Source organism: Megalopta genalis, unplaced genomic scaffold (genome assembly GCF_051020955.1).
Source record: "Megalopta genalis isolate 19385.01 unplaced genomic scaffold, iyMegGena1_principal scaffold0020, whole genome shotgun sequence".
Taxonomy (NCBI): Eukaryota; Metazoa; Arthropoda; class Insecta; order Hymenoptera; family Halictidae; genus Megalopta; species Megalopta genalis.
The window spans coordinates 3861541-3880304 of NW_027476090.1; the positions used below are offsets into that span (position 1 = coordinate 3861541).

Consider the following 18764-nt stretch of genomic DNA (forward strand, 5'->3'; position numbering starts at 1 on the left):
CATTAATATTACTGTTTACTATGGTCTTTAATCGCTGGTTTTTCCTCGCGCCGCCGTTCCGGCTGCCGGCTGTCAGGGTTCATTGATTTGAATAATTCGCGTTATCGCGCTTCCTCGCTCGTTTCTCGGTAAAGTCGTCGGTCTCTCGCCACGCCGTCCGCTGAAAAATTCTGCTTTTATCGAACGCGAATCGGTAGCCATGGGATTCTTCGGTAAGTGGATTCCAAGATTCCCGCGGTGGGAGCATGAATGGTCAACGCTCTCGGCGCGCCTCGAAACGCGATTATCCTTCCTTTTTCATCTCACCGAGCGTGGACAAACGATTGGACAGAGTTATTCGATGCGGACGCGACGTTCGACCATAGGCGAGAACGATCCAGCAATAAAACTGCGCTCTCTCGTCGCGGGTCACCGGCACTTTCTGGCCGATCTTGCGCGGCTTATGAAACTCGCAATGAAAAATTTGCGAAACGACAAACTTGTGGAAATTACTTTCGAAGTTTTATTTCGTTGTTTTTTCATTCTTGCGACGTTGTTTGTGACGCGTGTTGACGCGTGGTTCGCGCAATGCGACACATTTTTCGAATTTTTCTTAGCCTGAACATATTAGGTCTACCGGAAAGTTCCGTCCGTTTTTTAATTGAAATATAACGCAATTTTCGTACATTTAATAATATTTATCGTAGAATATACTTTCCATCGTTACACTTATGACTTCTTGCCAGCGTGATGGCAACTTGTAAATGCCATTTTTTAAAAATGATTTATTTTTACAGGCGAAGAACTCAACCAGTGCTTGGTTGACATCAGCTTCGGTTTTGAATGTTTTTTCCTGTAAAAAGTTTTGCAAAGAGAGAAACAAGTGATAATCGGAGGGTGCTAGGTCTGGGGAGTATGCTGGATGAGACAGAATTTCCCAGCCTAGCTCTGCGATTTTCCGACGAGTCGCCAAAGCAGCATGTGGTCCGGCATTATCATCGGTAGCCATGTTTTCACGATCGCGTCTCGCTTAATAATGACACGAGACATCTTTGTTTCAGTTTATTTAGGAGAGTACATGCGTGTAAATGCAACGATAAAGAGAGATAGTCGTATATGTCTGAAATCAACATGTGCATATGGATTGAAACTTGAAGCGACACTATCGGACAGAACTTTCCGGTAGACCTAATAGAATAAACGGCGCGCTTTTAGTTTTTACTCGGGGCTAATAACAACTTTCTTTTCGCAGCAAATAGGACAATTAATTCTTTGTACAATAGCACATCCGTACGCTTTGAAAAACGAATATTTTGATGTCTCGATTAATCGAATCTGATCGATCGCGTCTAATGATTGTAAGAAATTTGGAGAACACGGCGTTAGGCGCAGGAATTTGGAATGCGAAACAAGTTCTAATCGATATTACCGCGACGATAGAAGTTACTCTCGGACAGGTAGTTAGCAGTAAATCTGGCCGCGCGGAAAACGCGTGGATCCAGCGGATCCGGATTGTCGGCGCGATGCGGAGCGTTGCGGAGCGACCTGGCGCGGTTTGATCGTGCGCGCGAGATAACGCTCGGCCGGCAATAAAAACGGAACGACGAATGAAAAAGTGACGGGCGACGCGGCGTGGCACGGGAGAGGATCGGCAGGTGAAACCGGCGATGGCGGCCGCCTGGCCGCTCGATAATGCGGCCATCGATACCCCGGCTAGATTTGGCAATCGCGCGTAATTGCGCCGATATTTCACATAAGCGGCTTAATTGATTTTTCTCCGCCGGCCGCTGGTCGGTGGCCCTCTCGTCGGCACGCGGGACGCGGAACGGAGATCCGTATTTACGACTATTTTTAAATCAGCCGTCGGGATATAACCCGACGTTTATTAGGACGCCAATGGAACGGCGCGCGCGGAACGCGAGGCGCAGGTAAATATTCTGAAATTTGCTCTTGGCAAACAGCCGATAAATAATGCAGCGGCCCGCGTATTTAGTTTTGTTAATTATTGGGACGGTTATCTGGGCGCGGACCGCGGCAGATCGCGCGGCGGGCAACGCGTGCGCGCGTGCGATAGCGGCGAAAACGCGACGCGGATATCGGGCCGGTTCGCGCGGACAACACCGGATGCGCGGTTTTTTCCCCCTCTGAATATCAACGCGGCGAGATCGCGTGAAAAATGATCGGCTGCCGGCAATGAATGACGACGTTATTGGATTCCGTGGCGATACGCGATATCGTTTAATGTTTTCGCTCGGTCGAAAAGTTTACCCCGGGTTCCTTCGGTTTCGAGAGGCTTTTCTGTCACGAGATATAAATGTTTTCTGCGCCGAAATATCCCGCAGTTTGGTTCGATGAAAAACGAAACAAAAAAAAAAACAGAGAAAAACACCGTAAGAGCTTTCGGATCAGATAAAATTCTCGGTAAAACGTTCGCATCGGGGAATTAATATTAACTGCTGAAAATAAACGCGCAACGTCGCGGATTTGCATAAAAGCTGCGCCGCGCGGTTCATTCGACACGCGGCGGCTAGGAGAGGCGGCAGCTTGTCCGCGCGGTCTTTTACCTGTACGACGATAATTTACATTCGAAAACGGCCGAACGCTTAACCACCTCTTTTCGAAGGGTTCAAAAGATTTCATACTTTGTATAATCCACGGGCCACATAATTTCCGTCTCCGGGCAAACCCGGGCTCGTCCTCGCTCGAATGTAACAGTGTGTCCGCACGCGTTAGCTTGCGAAGGATGAAAAAGATCGAAACGAATCGTCGACAAGGTACGGCAAGCATCAACGTCCCTGATACAAGGGTCGTTTAAAACGAAATCGCGCAGAGGGAAACGGATGGATCGCATGCAGGAAATTTGCCTGTTTCAAACTGCTCGATCATCACGCGAGACCAAGTTCGCCCGTTTCGAGCAACGCGGGGAACGACCACGAGAATCGGTGGAATCGGAACGGTATTTCCCAGAAATCCCATCGCATCGGTGAAAGAATCTCTCTTACCTCCGTTGTCCGAACGTTTGTAGATCTGGCCGACGCGGCGTGTCAAGTTAGCTGTAACAAACTGTCCGCGCGACACCAAATTGCTTTAACTTTCAATGATTACCTGGCATGCGGACTGCTTCGTAAAACCTTCAAAGTCCAGGATTTTGCACTCCTACAATGACTTATCTTGTTATTGTGTTTAACCTTTTAGAAATGAATGAATTGTGCGCGAGGCTATTTCTCTGGACGCGGCAGTGTCTGATATGTACTGTACAGAGTCTGATACTGTATATTCTGTCTGTATATACAGGGTGTCCCAAAAATGTCTCGCAATCCGAAATTGGCGGGTTCCTCGGGCCATTTGAAGCAACTTTCTCCTTTACAAAAATGTTCTCCGAGGCACCGTTAACGAGTTATTAACGAAAAACAGTGACCAATGAGAGGCGAGCTCGGCTGGCGCGAGGCGATCGAGCCAATGAGCGGAACCGGGCTTCGCGCGCTGGTTGGCTGGGCCGCCTCGCGCCAGCCGTACTCGATTCTTATTGGTCACTGTTTTTCGTTGATAACTCGTTAACGGTGCCTCGGAGAACATTTTTGTAAAGGAAGAAGTTGCTTCGAATGATCCGAAGAACCCGCCATTTCCGGATTGCGAGACATTTTTGGGACAGCCCGTAGACTGTTGTAAATCGATGTGAAGACAAAATAAATGTGAAACAATGCATATGAAGACGATTATTTGATTCAAACGATGATCGAGTGAGCTACTAGTGCAAGCCACTATAGTGGCGTGTCGTTCAGAGAGATGACATCCGCGAAAGCCACTATCGTGGCGCGTCGGGCCTTAAAGGTTAATTGAATGGTGCAGAGTAAAACTAATACATTATATTTATTTTTCGACCTCACGGCTAACAAAAGAGACTGTATAATTATAACTCTATCTTATAATTATTTGTTCCATGCACACGTTTCTCATTCGTTCATTTCTCATGCAATCAGTAACCTATTTTCTATATCTATCGTATATATATACTTGAATATAGCTGTCTCTTTTCCTCATCATTAAATTACATTTTCCATTTTTGGTTCGAATCTTCTCTCAGACTCAATCTCCTTGTTCTTATTTCAAAACGCTCCAAATGGTACATTCAAAATAATGTTAGTAAATGAGTAGCGGTATCTGTGGACTTTCCACAAATGTAGAATCGTGTTTTGAAGGAAACAAGAACGCGAATTTGTTCTTTCTGTCAAGCCTTTGCGACTTCCAGAGATGCTGAACTACGATCGCTTCGTTCTCTAATGACACAACAAAGATCATCTAGATCAGTGGAACTGGTTACAGTGGGCTGACTCTGCGCCTTTGGTTCGTTCTCGGGCATAATTAACCGTATATTTATCGTATAAGACACGTTAAATATGAAAAATTTTTTATTTTGTTTACTTTCGAATGGAGCAAATCTTTTCTTTTGTTTACATTTGAATAAAAATATTCGTCAGGTTTATTCGATAAACATAAATTATGCTCAAAGACGACCCAAAGGCACAGCGATCGATCGCCCCGCAGTACCACCGTTACCCTATTTTTATGAACATATTCGCTTCGAGAATCGAGCGACAGCTGGTAAAATCGTGCCGACCAGTTTCCTTTTATTTCGAGATGACCAGAGGGGGGAACAGGGACAGGCAGATGAAATGTCGAGCAAGGTCGCGGCCGTTTCGCGGAACGCCGTCCAATTTCGTCTCGCGATTTTTGTCCGCTTTGTTGCGGATCGTGCCTTCCGAGAAAGGAAGCCTCGTGTCCCTTGGCGCGTGTAGCGTTGATTAACACACAATGTGACAGCCACGGGGAAAAAGAGCGGGGCGTCCCGAGGATCGCGGATCGCGCATGTGTTATCGATCCGTTGGGGAACATCCCCGACGACACTTGCACCTGTACGCTCCGCGACACCGTCGGCCGCTTTGATCACGATCCGTGTCTGTCCCGATCGTTACGGTATCGTTGAGAGCGCTGTTGTCGTTAGAAAGTATAATGCCGGAGCAAAGCGATACAAATAATGAGAACCAGTTGTTTCTTTCATTGCCGCGAGATCGACCGCCGCGATTTCTAGCTTCCGTCTTTGAAAAATTATGTCTACGATCCAGGAATTCTCGATCCTGATCTTCTCCAACACCTGGGCCGGTCTCTAGGCAGATATTTTACACGTCTTTGGTTTCGTAATCTAACTGGCTTCGCCCTAAATCTGTTTGTTTTCTCCGGTGTCTGAAAAGAAACCTTCGTTACCTTGCCGAAGCAAGAATTCGATCGGAAGAGCTCGAAAGCAATGACGTGCTTTTCTCTATTTAAAAAGGAAACGTGACATTTGAGAATTCTTCGTAATTCTACGGGACGGGTAAACCGGTTCCGATGATTTTCAAGTTGACATCGCAAAGGACGACATAAAAACCCTGTCTTCAATTCGGAAAGTTCATTCAGGCTTTCAGGAATGTTCGAGATAAAAATCATGTATAAGACGTTAGAGTGGATAAAATGTTAATTACAGTTAATGATTTGATCGTACACCTCTGTGTGTACAATTTCGTGTGTGTAGAATTTTCTAATAAACTATTTGCTCGGCATCCACAATGTTTGTAAGAACAATGGTACATATATGTTCGCCTGAAACGATGAACCTTCATGAAATTTAACCTGAACTCGAATTTGGAGATATAAAAATCGTCTGGCACGAAGCTCGAATGATTTTTATCGAAGTGCATCAGCGGCAAATGATCTAGCAGCGGTACCCGACTGCAGTCCAGGTGCACGAGGTGGAAGAAAGTGCTCGTCGAAAAGAGTTCAGCTTCTGGTATCTCTGGTTTCGAGCGACGCGGTCATGCTTCACCAGCCGGATTAAGGATCGATCCCATTTTTCACCGGGACAAAGCGTTTTCTAATGACCGGATTAGTCTCTGCGGTGGCGATAGAGGCTCGATCACGCGATCCTCGAAAGCCCGGCTACGTTGGCGTTCGCTCGCGCCCGCGTAGGCCCGAACCCGGCCCGATCTATCTCGATGATTTATCCCGTCGCGGTTGAGCACCTCTAACTGACAGCTGTTCCGAACACGTAAGATAACCTAAGCTCTTCTCCTCTATCCGGCCTAGCTCGCGTGCGTATTGACGTAGTTTGTATTTTTTTAAGCCGCCATGTCGAAACGAGCGGTCCGTCGCCGCGGCGCTCCGCCGCACCGTTGCGGGCCAGCTCCCTTTTTGATTGTCTTCTAGGAAGCACCGAGATTCTTTCTTCCTGTCAGCCGGTTAGCAGATCGGCCACGAATTACTGCGAAACTACGACCGGTCCCTTGCTCAAGTTCCCCGAAAGCGTTCGGGAATACGAGAAAGACAGCCCGGAGAAATTGGCAGCCGCTCGTGAATCGGTCCCGCCATGAATGGAAAGATGTATGGACTTTGAGCACCGCACAGAGGATATCCTGCATCTTTCACGGATTCATTGACTGGCGGCTTGAAACTTTGAAGAGCTCCTCGGCGGCGGGATCCTGGCCACCTGGAATAGTCGAAATAGACTCTTGTAAATGAAACTTCGCCCCAGTTTCTGCATAGACGGCGCATCGCTAGACTCGCTTTGCTAAGCCAGCCCTTTATCCGCGGCGAGCATAAATAGTAAAAAGAGCGGAGTGTCAAAGAAAGATCGTCGAAAGCGCTGGCTTTGATTTCAACGAGTCTCGGGAACCGTGTTTCGTTTCCGGAGAAATTCAAAGCCTGTGCAACGTTGATGATTCTCACTGGACACGTTGGGCAATCCGTGCACTTTATTAATCGCAATCATGAATCCGTGTTATCGACGCTTGGTTACTCTTCAGCGTTGAAGAAAGTCGTCCGAAGTATTATTCGCCTGACGAAGTGCTTAATGGTCTTGTCGACTGTCCTTCCATATTGCAAAGATTCAATATAAATTCAACATCGTTATGCTAAAGCGTAAACTGCTGAAAGTTTAAAATCACTTAACAGATTTCAATCGATCGTATGATCGTTAACGTGATTGATGTATATATATGTACATACTTCTCTATCGATCGTTACGATGTAACGCGCGATAAAAGAATCTTGAATCTGCATCTCGTTATAGCTCAACCTAAACTTATACCGTCTATTAGAAATGTTAATGTTTCTATTCGTCAACGGGTTATTCCGTTGAAATAAAATGAATAACTATAAACGATACTTGCCGGGGCTGGGGCTGGCTTTAAATGCGTGCCGCGGCACTGTTCTACCAAAAGATAGCATTCTACGCGCAGAGGCTTAGTTTATGGAAAGAAACCGCCAGCCAAACGTTGCAGCGTTACTATCCACCGACGAGGCATAATGCAAACAGTTAATTAACATCGATGTTCGCAGAGAATCGAGCGTCTACGAGTATATTCCTCGTATCCGGTGGAACGGATGGGTATAGAGGCCGGGAACCGATAGAGGGGACGGTGAATTTTCCGATTTCGACTCTAATTAGCGTCGAGTGGCGGCAAAGCGTAAGGCAGCCGGTACGAGAGACCGCCGCCGCCGCGATTGCAATCACGCTCGAACGTTGCAATCGATTCCCTAATTACCATATAAAACTCGGTGCATGCGAGCGTTTCGTTTCCTCGCGGTGTATACCCGAAGGAAAAAATATTGCATAACCCCGGCGAGTACAACTCGAATGCTAATTATATTAATAGCGACCGCATCTGCGTCAGTGCGCTTGACTCATTAGCATTACGATAAAACGGACAAAACACATCCGTGCCCGATCGCCGGGCAGAAACGATACCAAATGGTCTTGGCGTGGAAATAGACGAGAGCACGCGCGCGTGCCAAATGCAAAATTTTCGGCCGCGGCGCCACCATTTTGTCCAGCTTGTTCGCGTCTCCGATATCGTTGGCCGCGTTTCGATCAATTAGCGAACCGCTTTTCCGCCGGTGGTTCAACCATCGAACGAAGCGAAAAGAAGAGAAGATGGAAGTTCCAAAGTTCCGCGAGGGCAGAGCTTAGAAACGAAATTCGAATATAGGAATTCTCTTCGTCTCTCGGCGACGCTCGAGCACGGTTCGTGTCGAGCGTTCGAATTAAATAAGAGAATTCACGCTTCTCTAGATCGGACGTAAGAACACGAGAGAGGATGAAATAGCTCGACGCCGGCGCAATAAATAATTCGTCGAGCATTCCGTTCAGTCGTTCCCTCGTTTCTCATTCTTTTTTTCCTTCCCGGCCGTCCCGTATCAATATTTTTCTCCTGGCGCGAAACGCGGGCAACAATAGCCGCTGTAGCAACAGGGCGACGATAACACCGGCTGAACGGTGTCAACGATCTCCTCGTCTTGTTACACAAGACGGAACAATCCGGTCGCGACTTTGATTTAACGATTTCTTGCGGGTAAGCTTCTTCTGCGCGCGTGTTCTCCGGCTAGGAATCGTCACGGATACTTAAGACGCCGCTCATAAATCGCCCGCCGGTCCTCCAGGGACTCCTCGCGACACCTCGTCGAAACGTATTCTTCTGGACTTTATGCCCGCGGTGGCAGTAAAATCTTATCCGGCCGAGATACCGTCTCGCGGACTTGGCTGTTCTTCGATAACCGGCGACCATCGGCCGAATATACGCCGACACTTTCCATCCGAAACTGTCAATTCGAGCTCGCGGTCGCTTCGTTAGATTCGCGCCTAAGGTGGCCATTTTCACCTATTTCGTGGACCACGTTCCTGGATATTGGCAAAATATCTTTTTTAAGATAAATGTTTCCTTGGATTCCTTCATCCCGTGTTTCTTGATTCAACGAACGCACTCTTTACAGAAAGAAAGTGAATCGGTCAACTTTTTCGTCGTACTTAGGAAGCAAAAATAAATACTTGGCTGTGCGGTTCTTTTTAAATATTTATTGAAAATATGGATAACGTGGAACGAAATATGTACGTATAATTCTTCGGATTAGTTTATTTACTACCATTACTTTGGAGAAAATGTCTGTTCTAGATGAGACACAGCTCGAGAATAAACGGCAATTTTTAATATTAAATCATCAAATACTTTTAATGTCAAGTAAAATGTATAATTGATTTTTTATTATTTAATCTACAGGGTGTTAAAAGAAACTGATATAATATGAAATCGTACAGTGTCATTCGTATCGTTGAACGCTAACATGATCCATAATCTGAATAATGAAATGTATAGATTTAGAAAATAACAGAGAACTGATAATCTTTTCGAAACAAATCCTTCGCGTAACGGAATTTTCTATTTGCTGTTGGATCATCCAGGATGGTTCAGCGACGCGTGTCAATTTGCTCGTCGACGAGGTTCGGAGTTCTCCCAGAAGCTATGCCTCATCGAAGAATAAGGTGGCCCGAGTTCCAGGTTGATTTTCGAAGGAGCAACCGCAAACAGCGGTATCGTTCGGAGAGGGTCTGAGTCGTTGTAAGCTTTTCCGCAAGGATTCACCGGTCGGGTTTCGGGCGGTTGAGAGTGGCTCACCCCTTTTCCCGTGGTTCTTTCGGAGGCAGGCTCGCGCTCGTACCTTCGTCTTGCTCTCCGCTCCGCGACGCTCCCCGACGCGGAAAGAGCCCCTATCTATGCTTCCATCTTCTCTGCATTCCTTGGGGTATTACTCGGACGAGCGTAGCACGATTTTCCTCGGGAAGCTTCTTCGCGAAGTCGACGGTTGTTCCCGGTTTCCCCGTCCTTCCATGGCTTTCGCAAGTCGCGAAAGGCTGGCCCGGCGCAGGCCGGGCGAAACTCGTTCAAATCCCGATGCGGCCCCGGGAACAGCACAAACCCATTACGGATTCATCGTGCGCCATTAGCTAATTCTTCCCTGCTTCTAACGTCTTCCTTTCCGCGCTCCCTTTTACCGTTACCGTCCCGCTGCGGTTTCCCTCGCGTCTTACCTCCCGGCCCTCGCTCTTTCTCGCTCTCCGCCCACTCTCATCCTATTCGAGTCTCTCCCGAAGGAGCACTCCGTCAGCTCCTAGGACCCCTTTCAGCGAGTCCTCCCCGGTTTTCGCGCGGTCTGGGAAACGGGAATGCTTCGACTGTTCCTGAAAATGGCTTGTTTTCGGCGGCCGGAATTGAAACTTAGGGACTTCCGCCGGACCTCTGACCTCGAAGGCCGCGCCGATAATCGCAGGAACCATATTCGGTGTGTATGTTCTTTATCGTATATCCATTCTTACCGGTAGCCACAGAGACTGCTGCTCTCGGAACAAGTTTCTCCATCGGTGGTTTCAATAGCACGATTAAAACTTCTTCGTTCGAATAATTTCCACTTCTCTCGTCGTTGCGCCTCTATGAGACATTTGCATTTCTTTTTACACTTTCCGTGGAGATCTACAGTTATTCCAGTTATTAGCTGTGCGTTTGACCAGTATACACGTTGTAACGCAGACTGTTGTCATTTCTTCATGGCGAGTATACTCGTTGAACACAACCAACTGTTTAAGAGGGATATATACTTTGATGTTCTTTATTAAATTATGTATTTTATAAAAGTGCTGTATTTAAAGAAATCTCGCGAAAATGATCAAGACGAACGCAACACGTTTACTTCCAATTGAAGTGAAATAATGAAGTAAAATCGACGTAAAATATTTTGATATCGCATAAAAATCAACGGTGTAGTTGTAACCGTGACGCATGCGCGATATTTTGAAATCTCTTAATGTTAAGAATACGAACCGGTTCGGTATTGCGAGAATGAGCTCTCTGAGAGTGACCCCGCCGAGTTTTCGCAGCAACTCGAGCCTCGAGACTGCGGAACGGCTCTCCAGAGTTTCACTCTCGGATGGACGACGCAACTTCACCCCCTTATATTTTTCACACAAATTTATTGAGAAGTGCCGACACTCGTGACAGCTGATCGTACGCAATCACGATAAGAATGTTTCGCAAAGTTTTCGCCTAAACGTTACCTGCGCCACCTCGCAACCAGCGAATCAGAGTCTCTGGTAGAAAGCCAAGGATTTAAGCAACCCGATTCGTGGCGAGAATTCAGACCTCGGCGGTCGCAAGGTTTTTTTCGCACTCGGAGGAGCACGATAACACCGTGTCAGGTTCATAATCGGCCGCGGAAAATTGCCCGCGAAGAAGGATGAGCGGGAGGAGGAAGGCGGTGGAGAAAGGGGAGGAGGTATCGGCTCGTAAAGATGCGCGGCATGGCTCGAGCAAACCCGACTCGTCTCGAGACGCACGCTTTAGCATTCCCGGAACGACCGAGGACGTGCCAGATTTTCTATCGTGTGTACGGCCATCGAACAAAATTGCTTCGCCGGAGAAAAGATCGAGGCCGCGTGGGTGAGGGCAAGAAGAAACAGGAAAACGGGGACGTCGAGGAGCCGGAGCTGCTGCGAACGGGGGGAGGGGGACGCACCCCCGCTCACGATGGAACGAAAGTGCAGTCACCCGGAATAAACGAGGAGGAGACCCGAAGTTGTTGGTCGAAGTTCAGTCGGAGGGGTTGGGAATGAGTTTGCGTCGCGGCGGTGATGAAACTTTGCCGTGATGAGAAAGAGGGGTTGTCACGCCGTTCGCCTCTAAACCCACCCCATCCACCGCTCCGCCATTCCGCTTCCGCGAGTCGTTTCTGCGCTTAAACGAACGACAGCGGGGGCTCCTCGCGATTTTCAGGGAGGTTTGCTGCAATGATCACCTTCGCTCAAGATGGGCGAACGGATCTTCGTGCGAACCCCAGTTTCCGGACTACTCGATGGAGCTGCAAGGTTGTCAGAATGATCTGCACCTTTGGTCAAAAGATGGCCTGTGGATCTTTATATGAATCACAGCTTTTGGACTGTGTATATGAACGCAGCAAGTTGACGGTTGATTCTCTCTCTCTCTCTCTCTCTCTCTCTTGGTATGCGATACCAAGTGATACTGAAGCGCCTTGGCTGTGCAATCAAAGATACTCGTTCGGATCAATGTACACTTTGTTACACTATGTTACACCATATTACAAATGATTCGCAATTTTAAGATAGATAGCTGCGTTCTATGTCGAAACGATATTTACGCGTTCTCGTGATTTCGATTATCTCGGCTTTATCGTGATTGTTTGAATACGAAGATGCGTCATGGTCAAATTTTCTTATTGCTACGCAAGCGTGTTTGACATCGTCGTCGTTGAAGACGCAGGAAACCGTCGGTAGAAGCAGCGTCTTATTATCTCGAGTTATCAATGCCGTGATTTATTTGTCAAGGGTTTAGATCAGTCGCGCGTGATGTCCGCATGCTTGAGTCATGATTGTCGATTGTCGATTGTCACGAATGTTCAAACTGAAAGATCGGGAAGAAAGCTAGCAGCTGATGAAACCTTCCCATAAGATGAGAAAGAGTTAGTTACGCGCTTCGTTGAGGTTTCAAGATGAGGCAGAGGGTCTAATCATTGATTAGACCACTTAACTCAGTGGTTAAGTGCCTCGAGACGTTTCTGACTTTTGGTGATCGAAATAGCAGCTAGAGTGCAGGGTCAGAACTCTGAGAGGTTTTTAGTAATCCTTTGCAATGATGTCTCTCTCTCTCTCTCTCTCTCTCTCTCTCTCTCTCTCTCTCTCTCGATGAATAAAATTAGTTTCCACTGATCTTCTAAGATCTGCAACGAGGTACCTTAAGAAGGATCTGAGCACAGTATCTACAATCTCATCGGGATCATCTCTCCCGATGAACGGGACCCAAATCTTGATCTTCCCCAATAGAGCGTGTCGTCAGTACCCGAGTAATCGCGTCCACTTTGAAGATCGTGGCTCTCCGGCGGCCAGGTGATTCCAACGAAGTTCTGGGTAGGAGAGGATCGTCGGGGGATTCTGAGGGCTTTACGGCGGACCACACATCACGGCAGAAGGATAAAGGAACGGACGCATCGCGGCGCGGATATAAAGACGAGTATGACATATTTTTGCGGGCTCGCGCGCGAGCACGGGCTTCGGCGCGAGTACGCGTCTACGAGTGTCTAAATATAGAGTGTGAGTCACGGAGCGGCGAAGGGAGGAGAAGAGACGAGGAAAGTAGCCGTGCAAAAATACAGAGAGCAGAGAGAGTGTCGTCCTCTCTTCGCGAGCGTCATAAGGAACTCGTACGCGTAACCTCGGCTCGTCCTCCCTGCGTTCCCGCCTCCACCTTCGCGGACTGTTTCTGCTCGTGTGGTAACCTTTTCGCCTCGACCTGCTCGCTCCTCGCTGGATCTGGCTCCGAATATCTCGCCCGGATCAGCACGATTTCGTTCGGCTAACAGATAATCGGACGGGCATCCCATAAAAAGCTCTACATCTCGGACGACCGGGATTCTTGTAATTGCATCATTTCATAAGGTACATTTGTCAGGCCCGTCCGATAAAATGTCTGGGTTTAAAGCCTCGCATCGGGGCCCTGTCGAGTGGCCACGGTGCAAGGAGGAGAGGTGCACCAATCACGTTGTTACCGCGTCGCAACATTTCTGTCACGCTAAAAGTTTACTTTCGACGAGTTCCCGCAGGAGGTGCTGATGATACCATCGCTGTTCGACGATGCATTATTTTTTAAATATATACAGGGTGTCCCAAAAATGTCTCGCAATCCGAAAATGGGGATTCCCGAGGTCGTCAACCCTTAACGAAAACACAATCCGCGGCTTCGTTTGCGAGTTATTAACGAAAAACAGCGACCAATGAGAGGCGAGATCGGCTGACGCGAGACGGCCGAGCCAATCAGCGGAACTGAGCTTCGCGAGCTTGTTGGCTGGGCCGCCTCGCGCACAGCCGTGCTCGCCTTTTATTGGTCGGTGTTTTTCGTTAATAATTCGCAAACGGAACAGCCGATTGCATTTTCGCTAAGGGAAAAGTTAATTCGAATGACCTGAGGAACCCATCATTTCCGGATTGCGAGACATTTTTTGGACACCCTATATTCGCACAAGTATGGTACGACTGCGGTAGTATCACTGTGCAGTGGATCTCGCACACAGGCACACGGAATAGAAACTCCCACCGTTAATACGAAAGTTTTATAGAGCCACCCGGCGGACTATATCAGAAATACACCTTTAACCACACGCGATAATTTAAGGATTATACGCCCCACATGTATTTTAGAAGAATCACTGGCACGCGTGGATTGCAACTTCGATGAACTTGCGACAAGATTTTATGGGCGATGTATAAAACGTTAGGAAAGTTCGAAGAGTTTAAGGAACCTCTTGCATTAACAATAATTATGTAAAATGGAAATATCCAGCATCGATCGTAAGAAACAGGAGATAGATAAAAATGTGTTCCTTTTTTTAATAGTTCTGAGATGTTGGAAATAATGTGACAACGTTGCCAATTTCCTCTGACATCTTCGCTGCTGTGTATATCATCGATCGGTTTCTGCCATAAGTGCATAAAATCCGCATTCTAGTAATAATCATGTACGATTTTCTTCGCAATTACAATGTTTCGATGTTCTTCGATTGTAATAACCTCTTAGAAGAAAAAGAGAACGTACATTCATCGCGTGTACGAATACTGAAACATTGTCGACGAGAGAACAGAATTTTACTCCGATTTAAAAAACGAATGAAATAACATTAACCCTTAAATGCATATTGTCGCCAATTGTCTACATTCCAGTTCCACTTAATTTGATTCAAAAACCTGAGTATATGTACGTTTCCGAACACACGTTGATAACAATAGACAATAGACCATGTGTGAAATAAAAGACTTGACATTACTTTCGGCGAGTAAGTTATATGTTTTTTTGACAGTTGAATGTGGTGGGTGATAACCTTCAATGTGTTACTTGGAGAGATATTTTCTTTTTTCGAGTTTCCTATAAAGGAAATTTGTCGCAGCAAAAATCGCAATTGCTTTGCTACATTTCATTTATAAATAATGTGAAAATTCCTATACTAGTAGATAATATAAATACATGACCATTTGTTTACGTCTACAATAATTTTAGTAATAATCGCATATTGTTGCCAAAAGTCTACGCACAACTTTTGTTCAAAATAAATACTCAATATTATTACCTAGATTTTTGTATTTATTTTTCACGTAACCTATGACTACATTCCCATAAAAAACGATTTTTAAGACTTCAAAACAAAAAATGATGCATTTAAGGGCTAAGATCCATAGGAACGGGGATGAAATCGGTCTGGTCCGCCTCTTCTTCTCACATCGTCGAAGTGGCGTACGCAGATCCGCACGTTGCATTTCTTTCGTCTGACAATGAGCGTAGAATTTGAACACAGCTTCGTCGGATGCAACGATATTCAAAGGTTTGCCGATCGTAGATCTGCTTCGTTGCTTTCCATCAGAGCCGGAGAAAGAAAATAATCTGATCGACGATTAATGATTGTAACGCGTTAGTTATTATAACTAATTTATAACAATCTGGCGAGTCATAATCGTTGATCGTTAATCGGATTACTTTTTAGCGAACTCTGCCGCGCTCGTAGAGCTGAACTAAGATCTAGAAGAACTGGTTCAAGGAACGATCGAGCCTAAATCGCGTAATCGGTTTGCGGCGCAACCGAGGTGTTAAGTTCCCCTTTCACCGGCCAATCGAGTATCGATCGTGCTCGCCGGGGAAGTCACCCGGTCTCCTAAAGGGTATCATCGCGCAGTGTCCCGAAATTCGTAACCCAATTCGCGGAAGAGTCCTTGATTCCCGACATCCACTTCTCGATCTCGTGGACGAGGCTCTCGAGCCGGCGAAACGAGATCCACCGATACCTTGGCGGGTGTATCGTATGGCAGCGTATCGGTGAAGGGTGGAAGACGAGGTCGGAGGGTCCATCCTCGGCTCTTTCTCCGGCTTCGACACTCGAAACGGCGCGGCGCTCGCGAGGATCGGAGCGGGTACCCCGTGGCGTGGAACGGCTCGAAACCGCAGAACGATTCGATTCTCCGAATAAAAACGCGACGCGGATGAATAAGGTGGGAAATAAAGCAAAACCGACGTAGGTAAACGGCAGGGCCGGCGAGGGGGCGGCAGGAGGGGGCCCGGAGGGGGGGAAGGGGATTCTTTTTTCCTGCTGGCTGCGCCTGGAACAGACTTCATTCTTGGTTTACAAGCGTGCGGTCTACAAAGAGGTTGCCACGTTGTTAAAATAACCGCAAGAGCCCGCCGCTCGCGGGCGTGTGCTCGCCCGCGGACCCATGTGTGTGCGCGCGTGATTCCGCTCGGCCGGTGCCGGTACGCGCAAATAGACGCCCGCGCCTGGGAACACGCGCGTGTACGGAGCTTGAGCACGCGCTGCGAGATCGCTCCGTGATCCGATTCTTTCTCCGCGGAAACTTCCACTTCGTTTGAATTTTACAGAATACCCCGCGGTTCTTCGGAAATTGTAAACGAAACCGGACGGATTTGAGCGAGAGCCTGGATTAGACACAATTTACAGTGCTGCGAACAATTATAGACTGAAAGTCACTTTTACCATTTTTAGCGATGTTTAAGCAGAAGCTGCTTGTTTGCAAAGCAAGCTGCACAGTTTGTATCTCAATCTCGAAGATCGCTCCGGTTGAGATCCGATTGGAAATTCCGAGAGCTGTAATCTTAAATCGTGGCTCAGTTTCCAGTGTTTCCAGGCTTTCGAGAATCTTTCAGACCCTGGGATCTTTTACAATTCTTCCGACCTTTTCGAATACCGATCTGCGGACTTCTTTAGTCGCTAGACTTCCTCGGTTTCGGATATACCTGTGTTTTCTAGTAGAACTCGTTAATCTCGAGGCACATCAGGTGTAAAGCTTGAACACCCTGTTCTAGAAGGTGCATCAATACCCTAAGACAGGCATTCTAGTTGTACCAAATTATTAAATAAGATAAGTTAATATTAAATTATTTAACGATTTACTTCATATTTTGTTCAAGTACGACAAATTTTATGAAATACATCATTTAATAAAGTACAATTTACAGTGCTGCGAACAATTATAGACTGAAAGTAACTTTTACCATTTTTAGCGATGTTTAAGCAGAAACATCTGTCTTCTTTGGCTAACTTGTCCTAATTAACGTTTCTGATCGTTCAAAAAATGAAGCTTTAAATTAACAAAATCATTTTTACATAAGTGAAAACATAAATTAAATTGAACTTGGAACTTTATGGAGTATATAGAATATTCTAACTTCGCTTAAAACGCAAAAGGCACGAGATGCTCCAAATATTTTCAAGTATTCTGAAAAATGGTAAATTAGTGGATAAGACACTTCAACTAAGGACGGCATTGTATTTTCGTACATGTCTGACCAAAACCAAACTTTATCGAAGAAAGGTAGAAAATACTCTAAATTGTCGAGGAAGGATAATAGAAGTCATGGAACGTATTATACCGAAGAAGAGTGCTACTTAAGGCAGAAGATTTTCAATTAGTGAGTCTGAAAACATATTGGAAATAAAATCATAAATAAGGTTTGTACGGAAGAAAACGTCATTAGTAAAGATGATCGTTGATTTCCGAAAGATATTTATTGCAAACGAGCGCGTTGAAACGTCGCGATTATTAATATTTGTCAAAGCCAAACGATTGCGATGTGATCGCGTTGCTTAAAAATACTTGCGTTATCTTTGCCGAATTGAAACAATGGAATATGACTAATGCTAAAGTTCTCCGAAATCTCGATTAATCTGTTGATAATTTTTAGACAGCTGTGTCATTCTCGTATCAAGATTCATTTCTCGATTCTCATCGTGAGTGCAATCGTTTGCAATATTGGTCACTGCGAAAGAATTTTTATGCCGACCGGTTGCAAGCTGGTGAAACGTAATTCGTGTTCAGCTTGCGGTTCGATCGTGACAACAGGAAAGTAATTGTAAGGTTTTTTTAACGCGCCGGGTAGGCGATAATGCACCGAATTCCGATACCGCGGTCGTTAATAGATAAGACGCGCGGTCATTTCCCCGAGAGAAGCGCTTAATGCCGGGCCGCGAAAACAAATTGCTCGGATTTCGAAATACGGAAGGCGGAAAGATAACCCAAAGACAAAGTTCACCTCCCCCACGATAACTCCCGGCATTGACCCAAGATAAGTCGAATTCTCGGGCCGCGCGGCCGGGAATCATTCAAGAAAAAAATTCCAATAACGTAGAAAAACACTTTGCACGTAGTAAAACCGTTGGTTAACGCGCCACCGTATCCTTTGTCCGATTAATTTTCAATTTCGGTAAGACCGTCGAGGGCGACAGAAATGACGCGGAGAAACGTTATCGGCAGATAAAGCTTTCAATTACTCGAAAAACCGAGCGTGTTCGGACGCGACTCGCGCAGCGTCATCGAATCTCTACGGATATGTTAAGGATGCTTTATTGCTGTAAACAAATGTAGCCGTTATCGGGTGATACCACTAACTATGTATAATCGGATGTACGTAGCTCCGTCTTTTCATTGGCAGCGAATAGGGTGACGATAAACTTGAAAGTACAGGGCATTAATCATTGAAGACACTGTTGAATTTCTCGGGATTTCATTATCTTCCCCGTCTACTTTAGTCGTAATCGAGCTCCGGAAAGAGAGTCTTACATTATTTCGACCAAAATACATTACTGATTTATAGGCAGATCCGTCTGCTGCGCTAAATGCAGTCAACCCTCTTACAACACTGCATTCACAATACGTTTTGTCGTATTCAAGCGTGGTTAATACTGAACTTACCGAGTTCCAGCACTGAGAAAGTTGTGTTGCTTCAAAAGAACAAAGCTACTCATTTTTACAATAATAATAATATAATTATTTACGGGGGGAGGGGGTAATGCCTTATAGTTAACATTAAGTAAAATGAGTATAAAAACTAAATCATAACTGTGAAATGTCTACATGACAA

The 18764-nt window shown here is 46.2% G+C and overlaps 1 protein-coding gene across 4 annotated transcripts in view; it reads left to right on the plus strand.

Annotated features, from left to right (window-relative positions):
- The window catches only part of hth (Meis homeobox homothorax), a 666356-nt gene that overhangs the window by 215503 nt on the left and 432089 nt on the right, over positions 1 to 18764 (plus strand). The window lies entirely within an intron of this gene.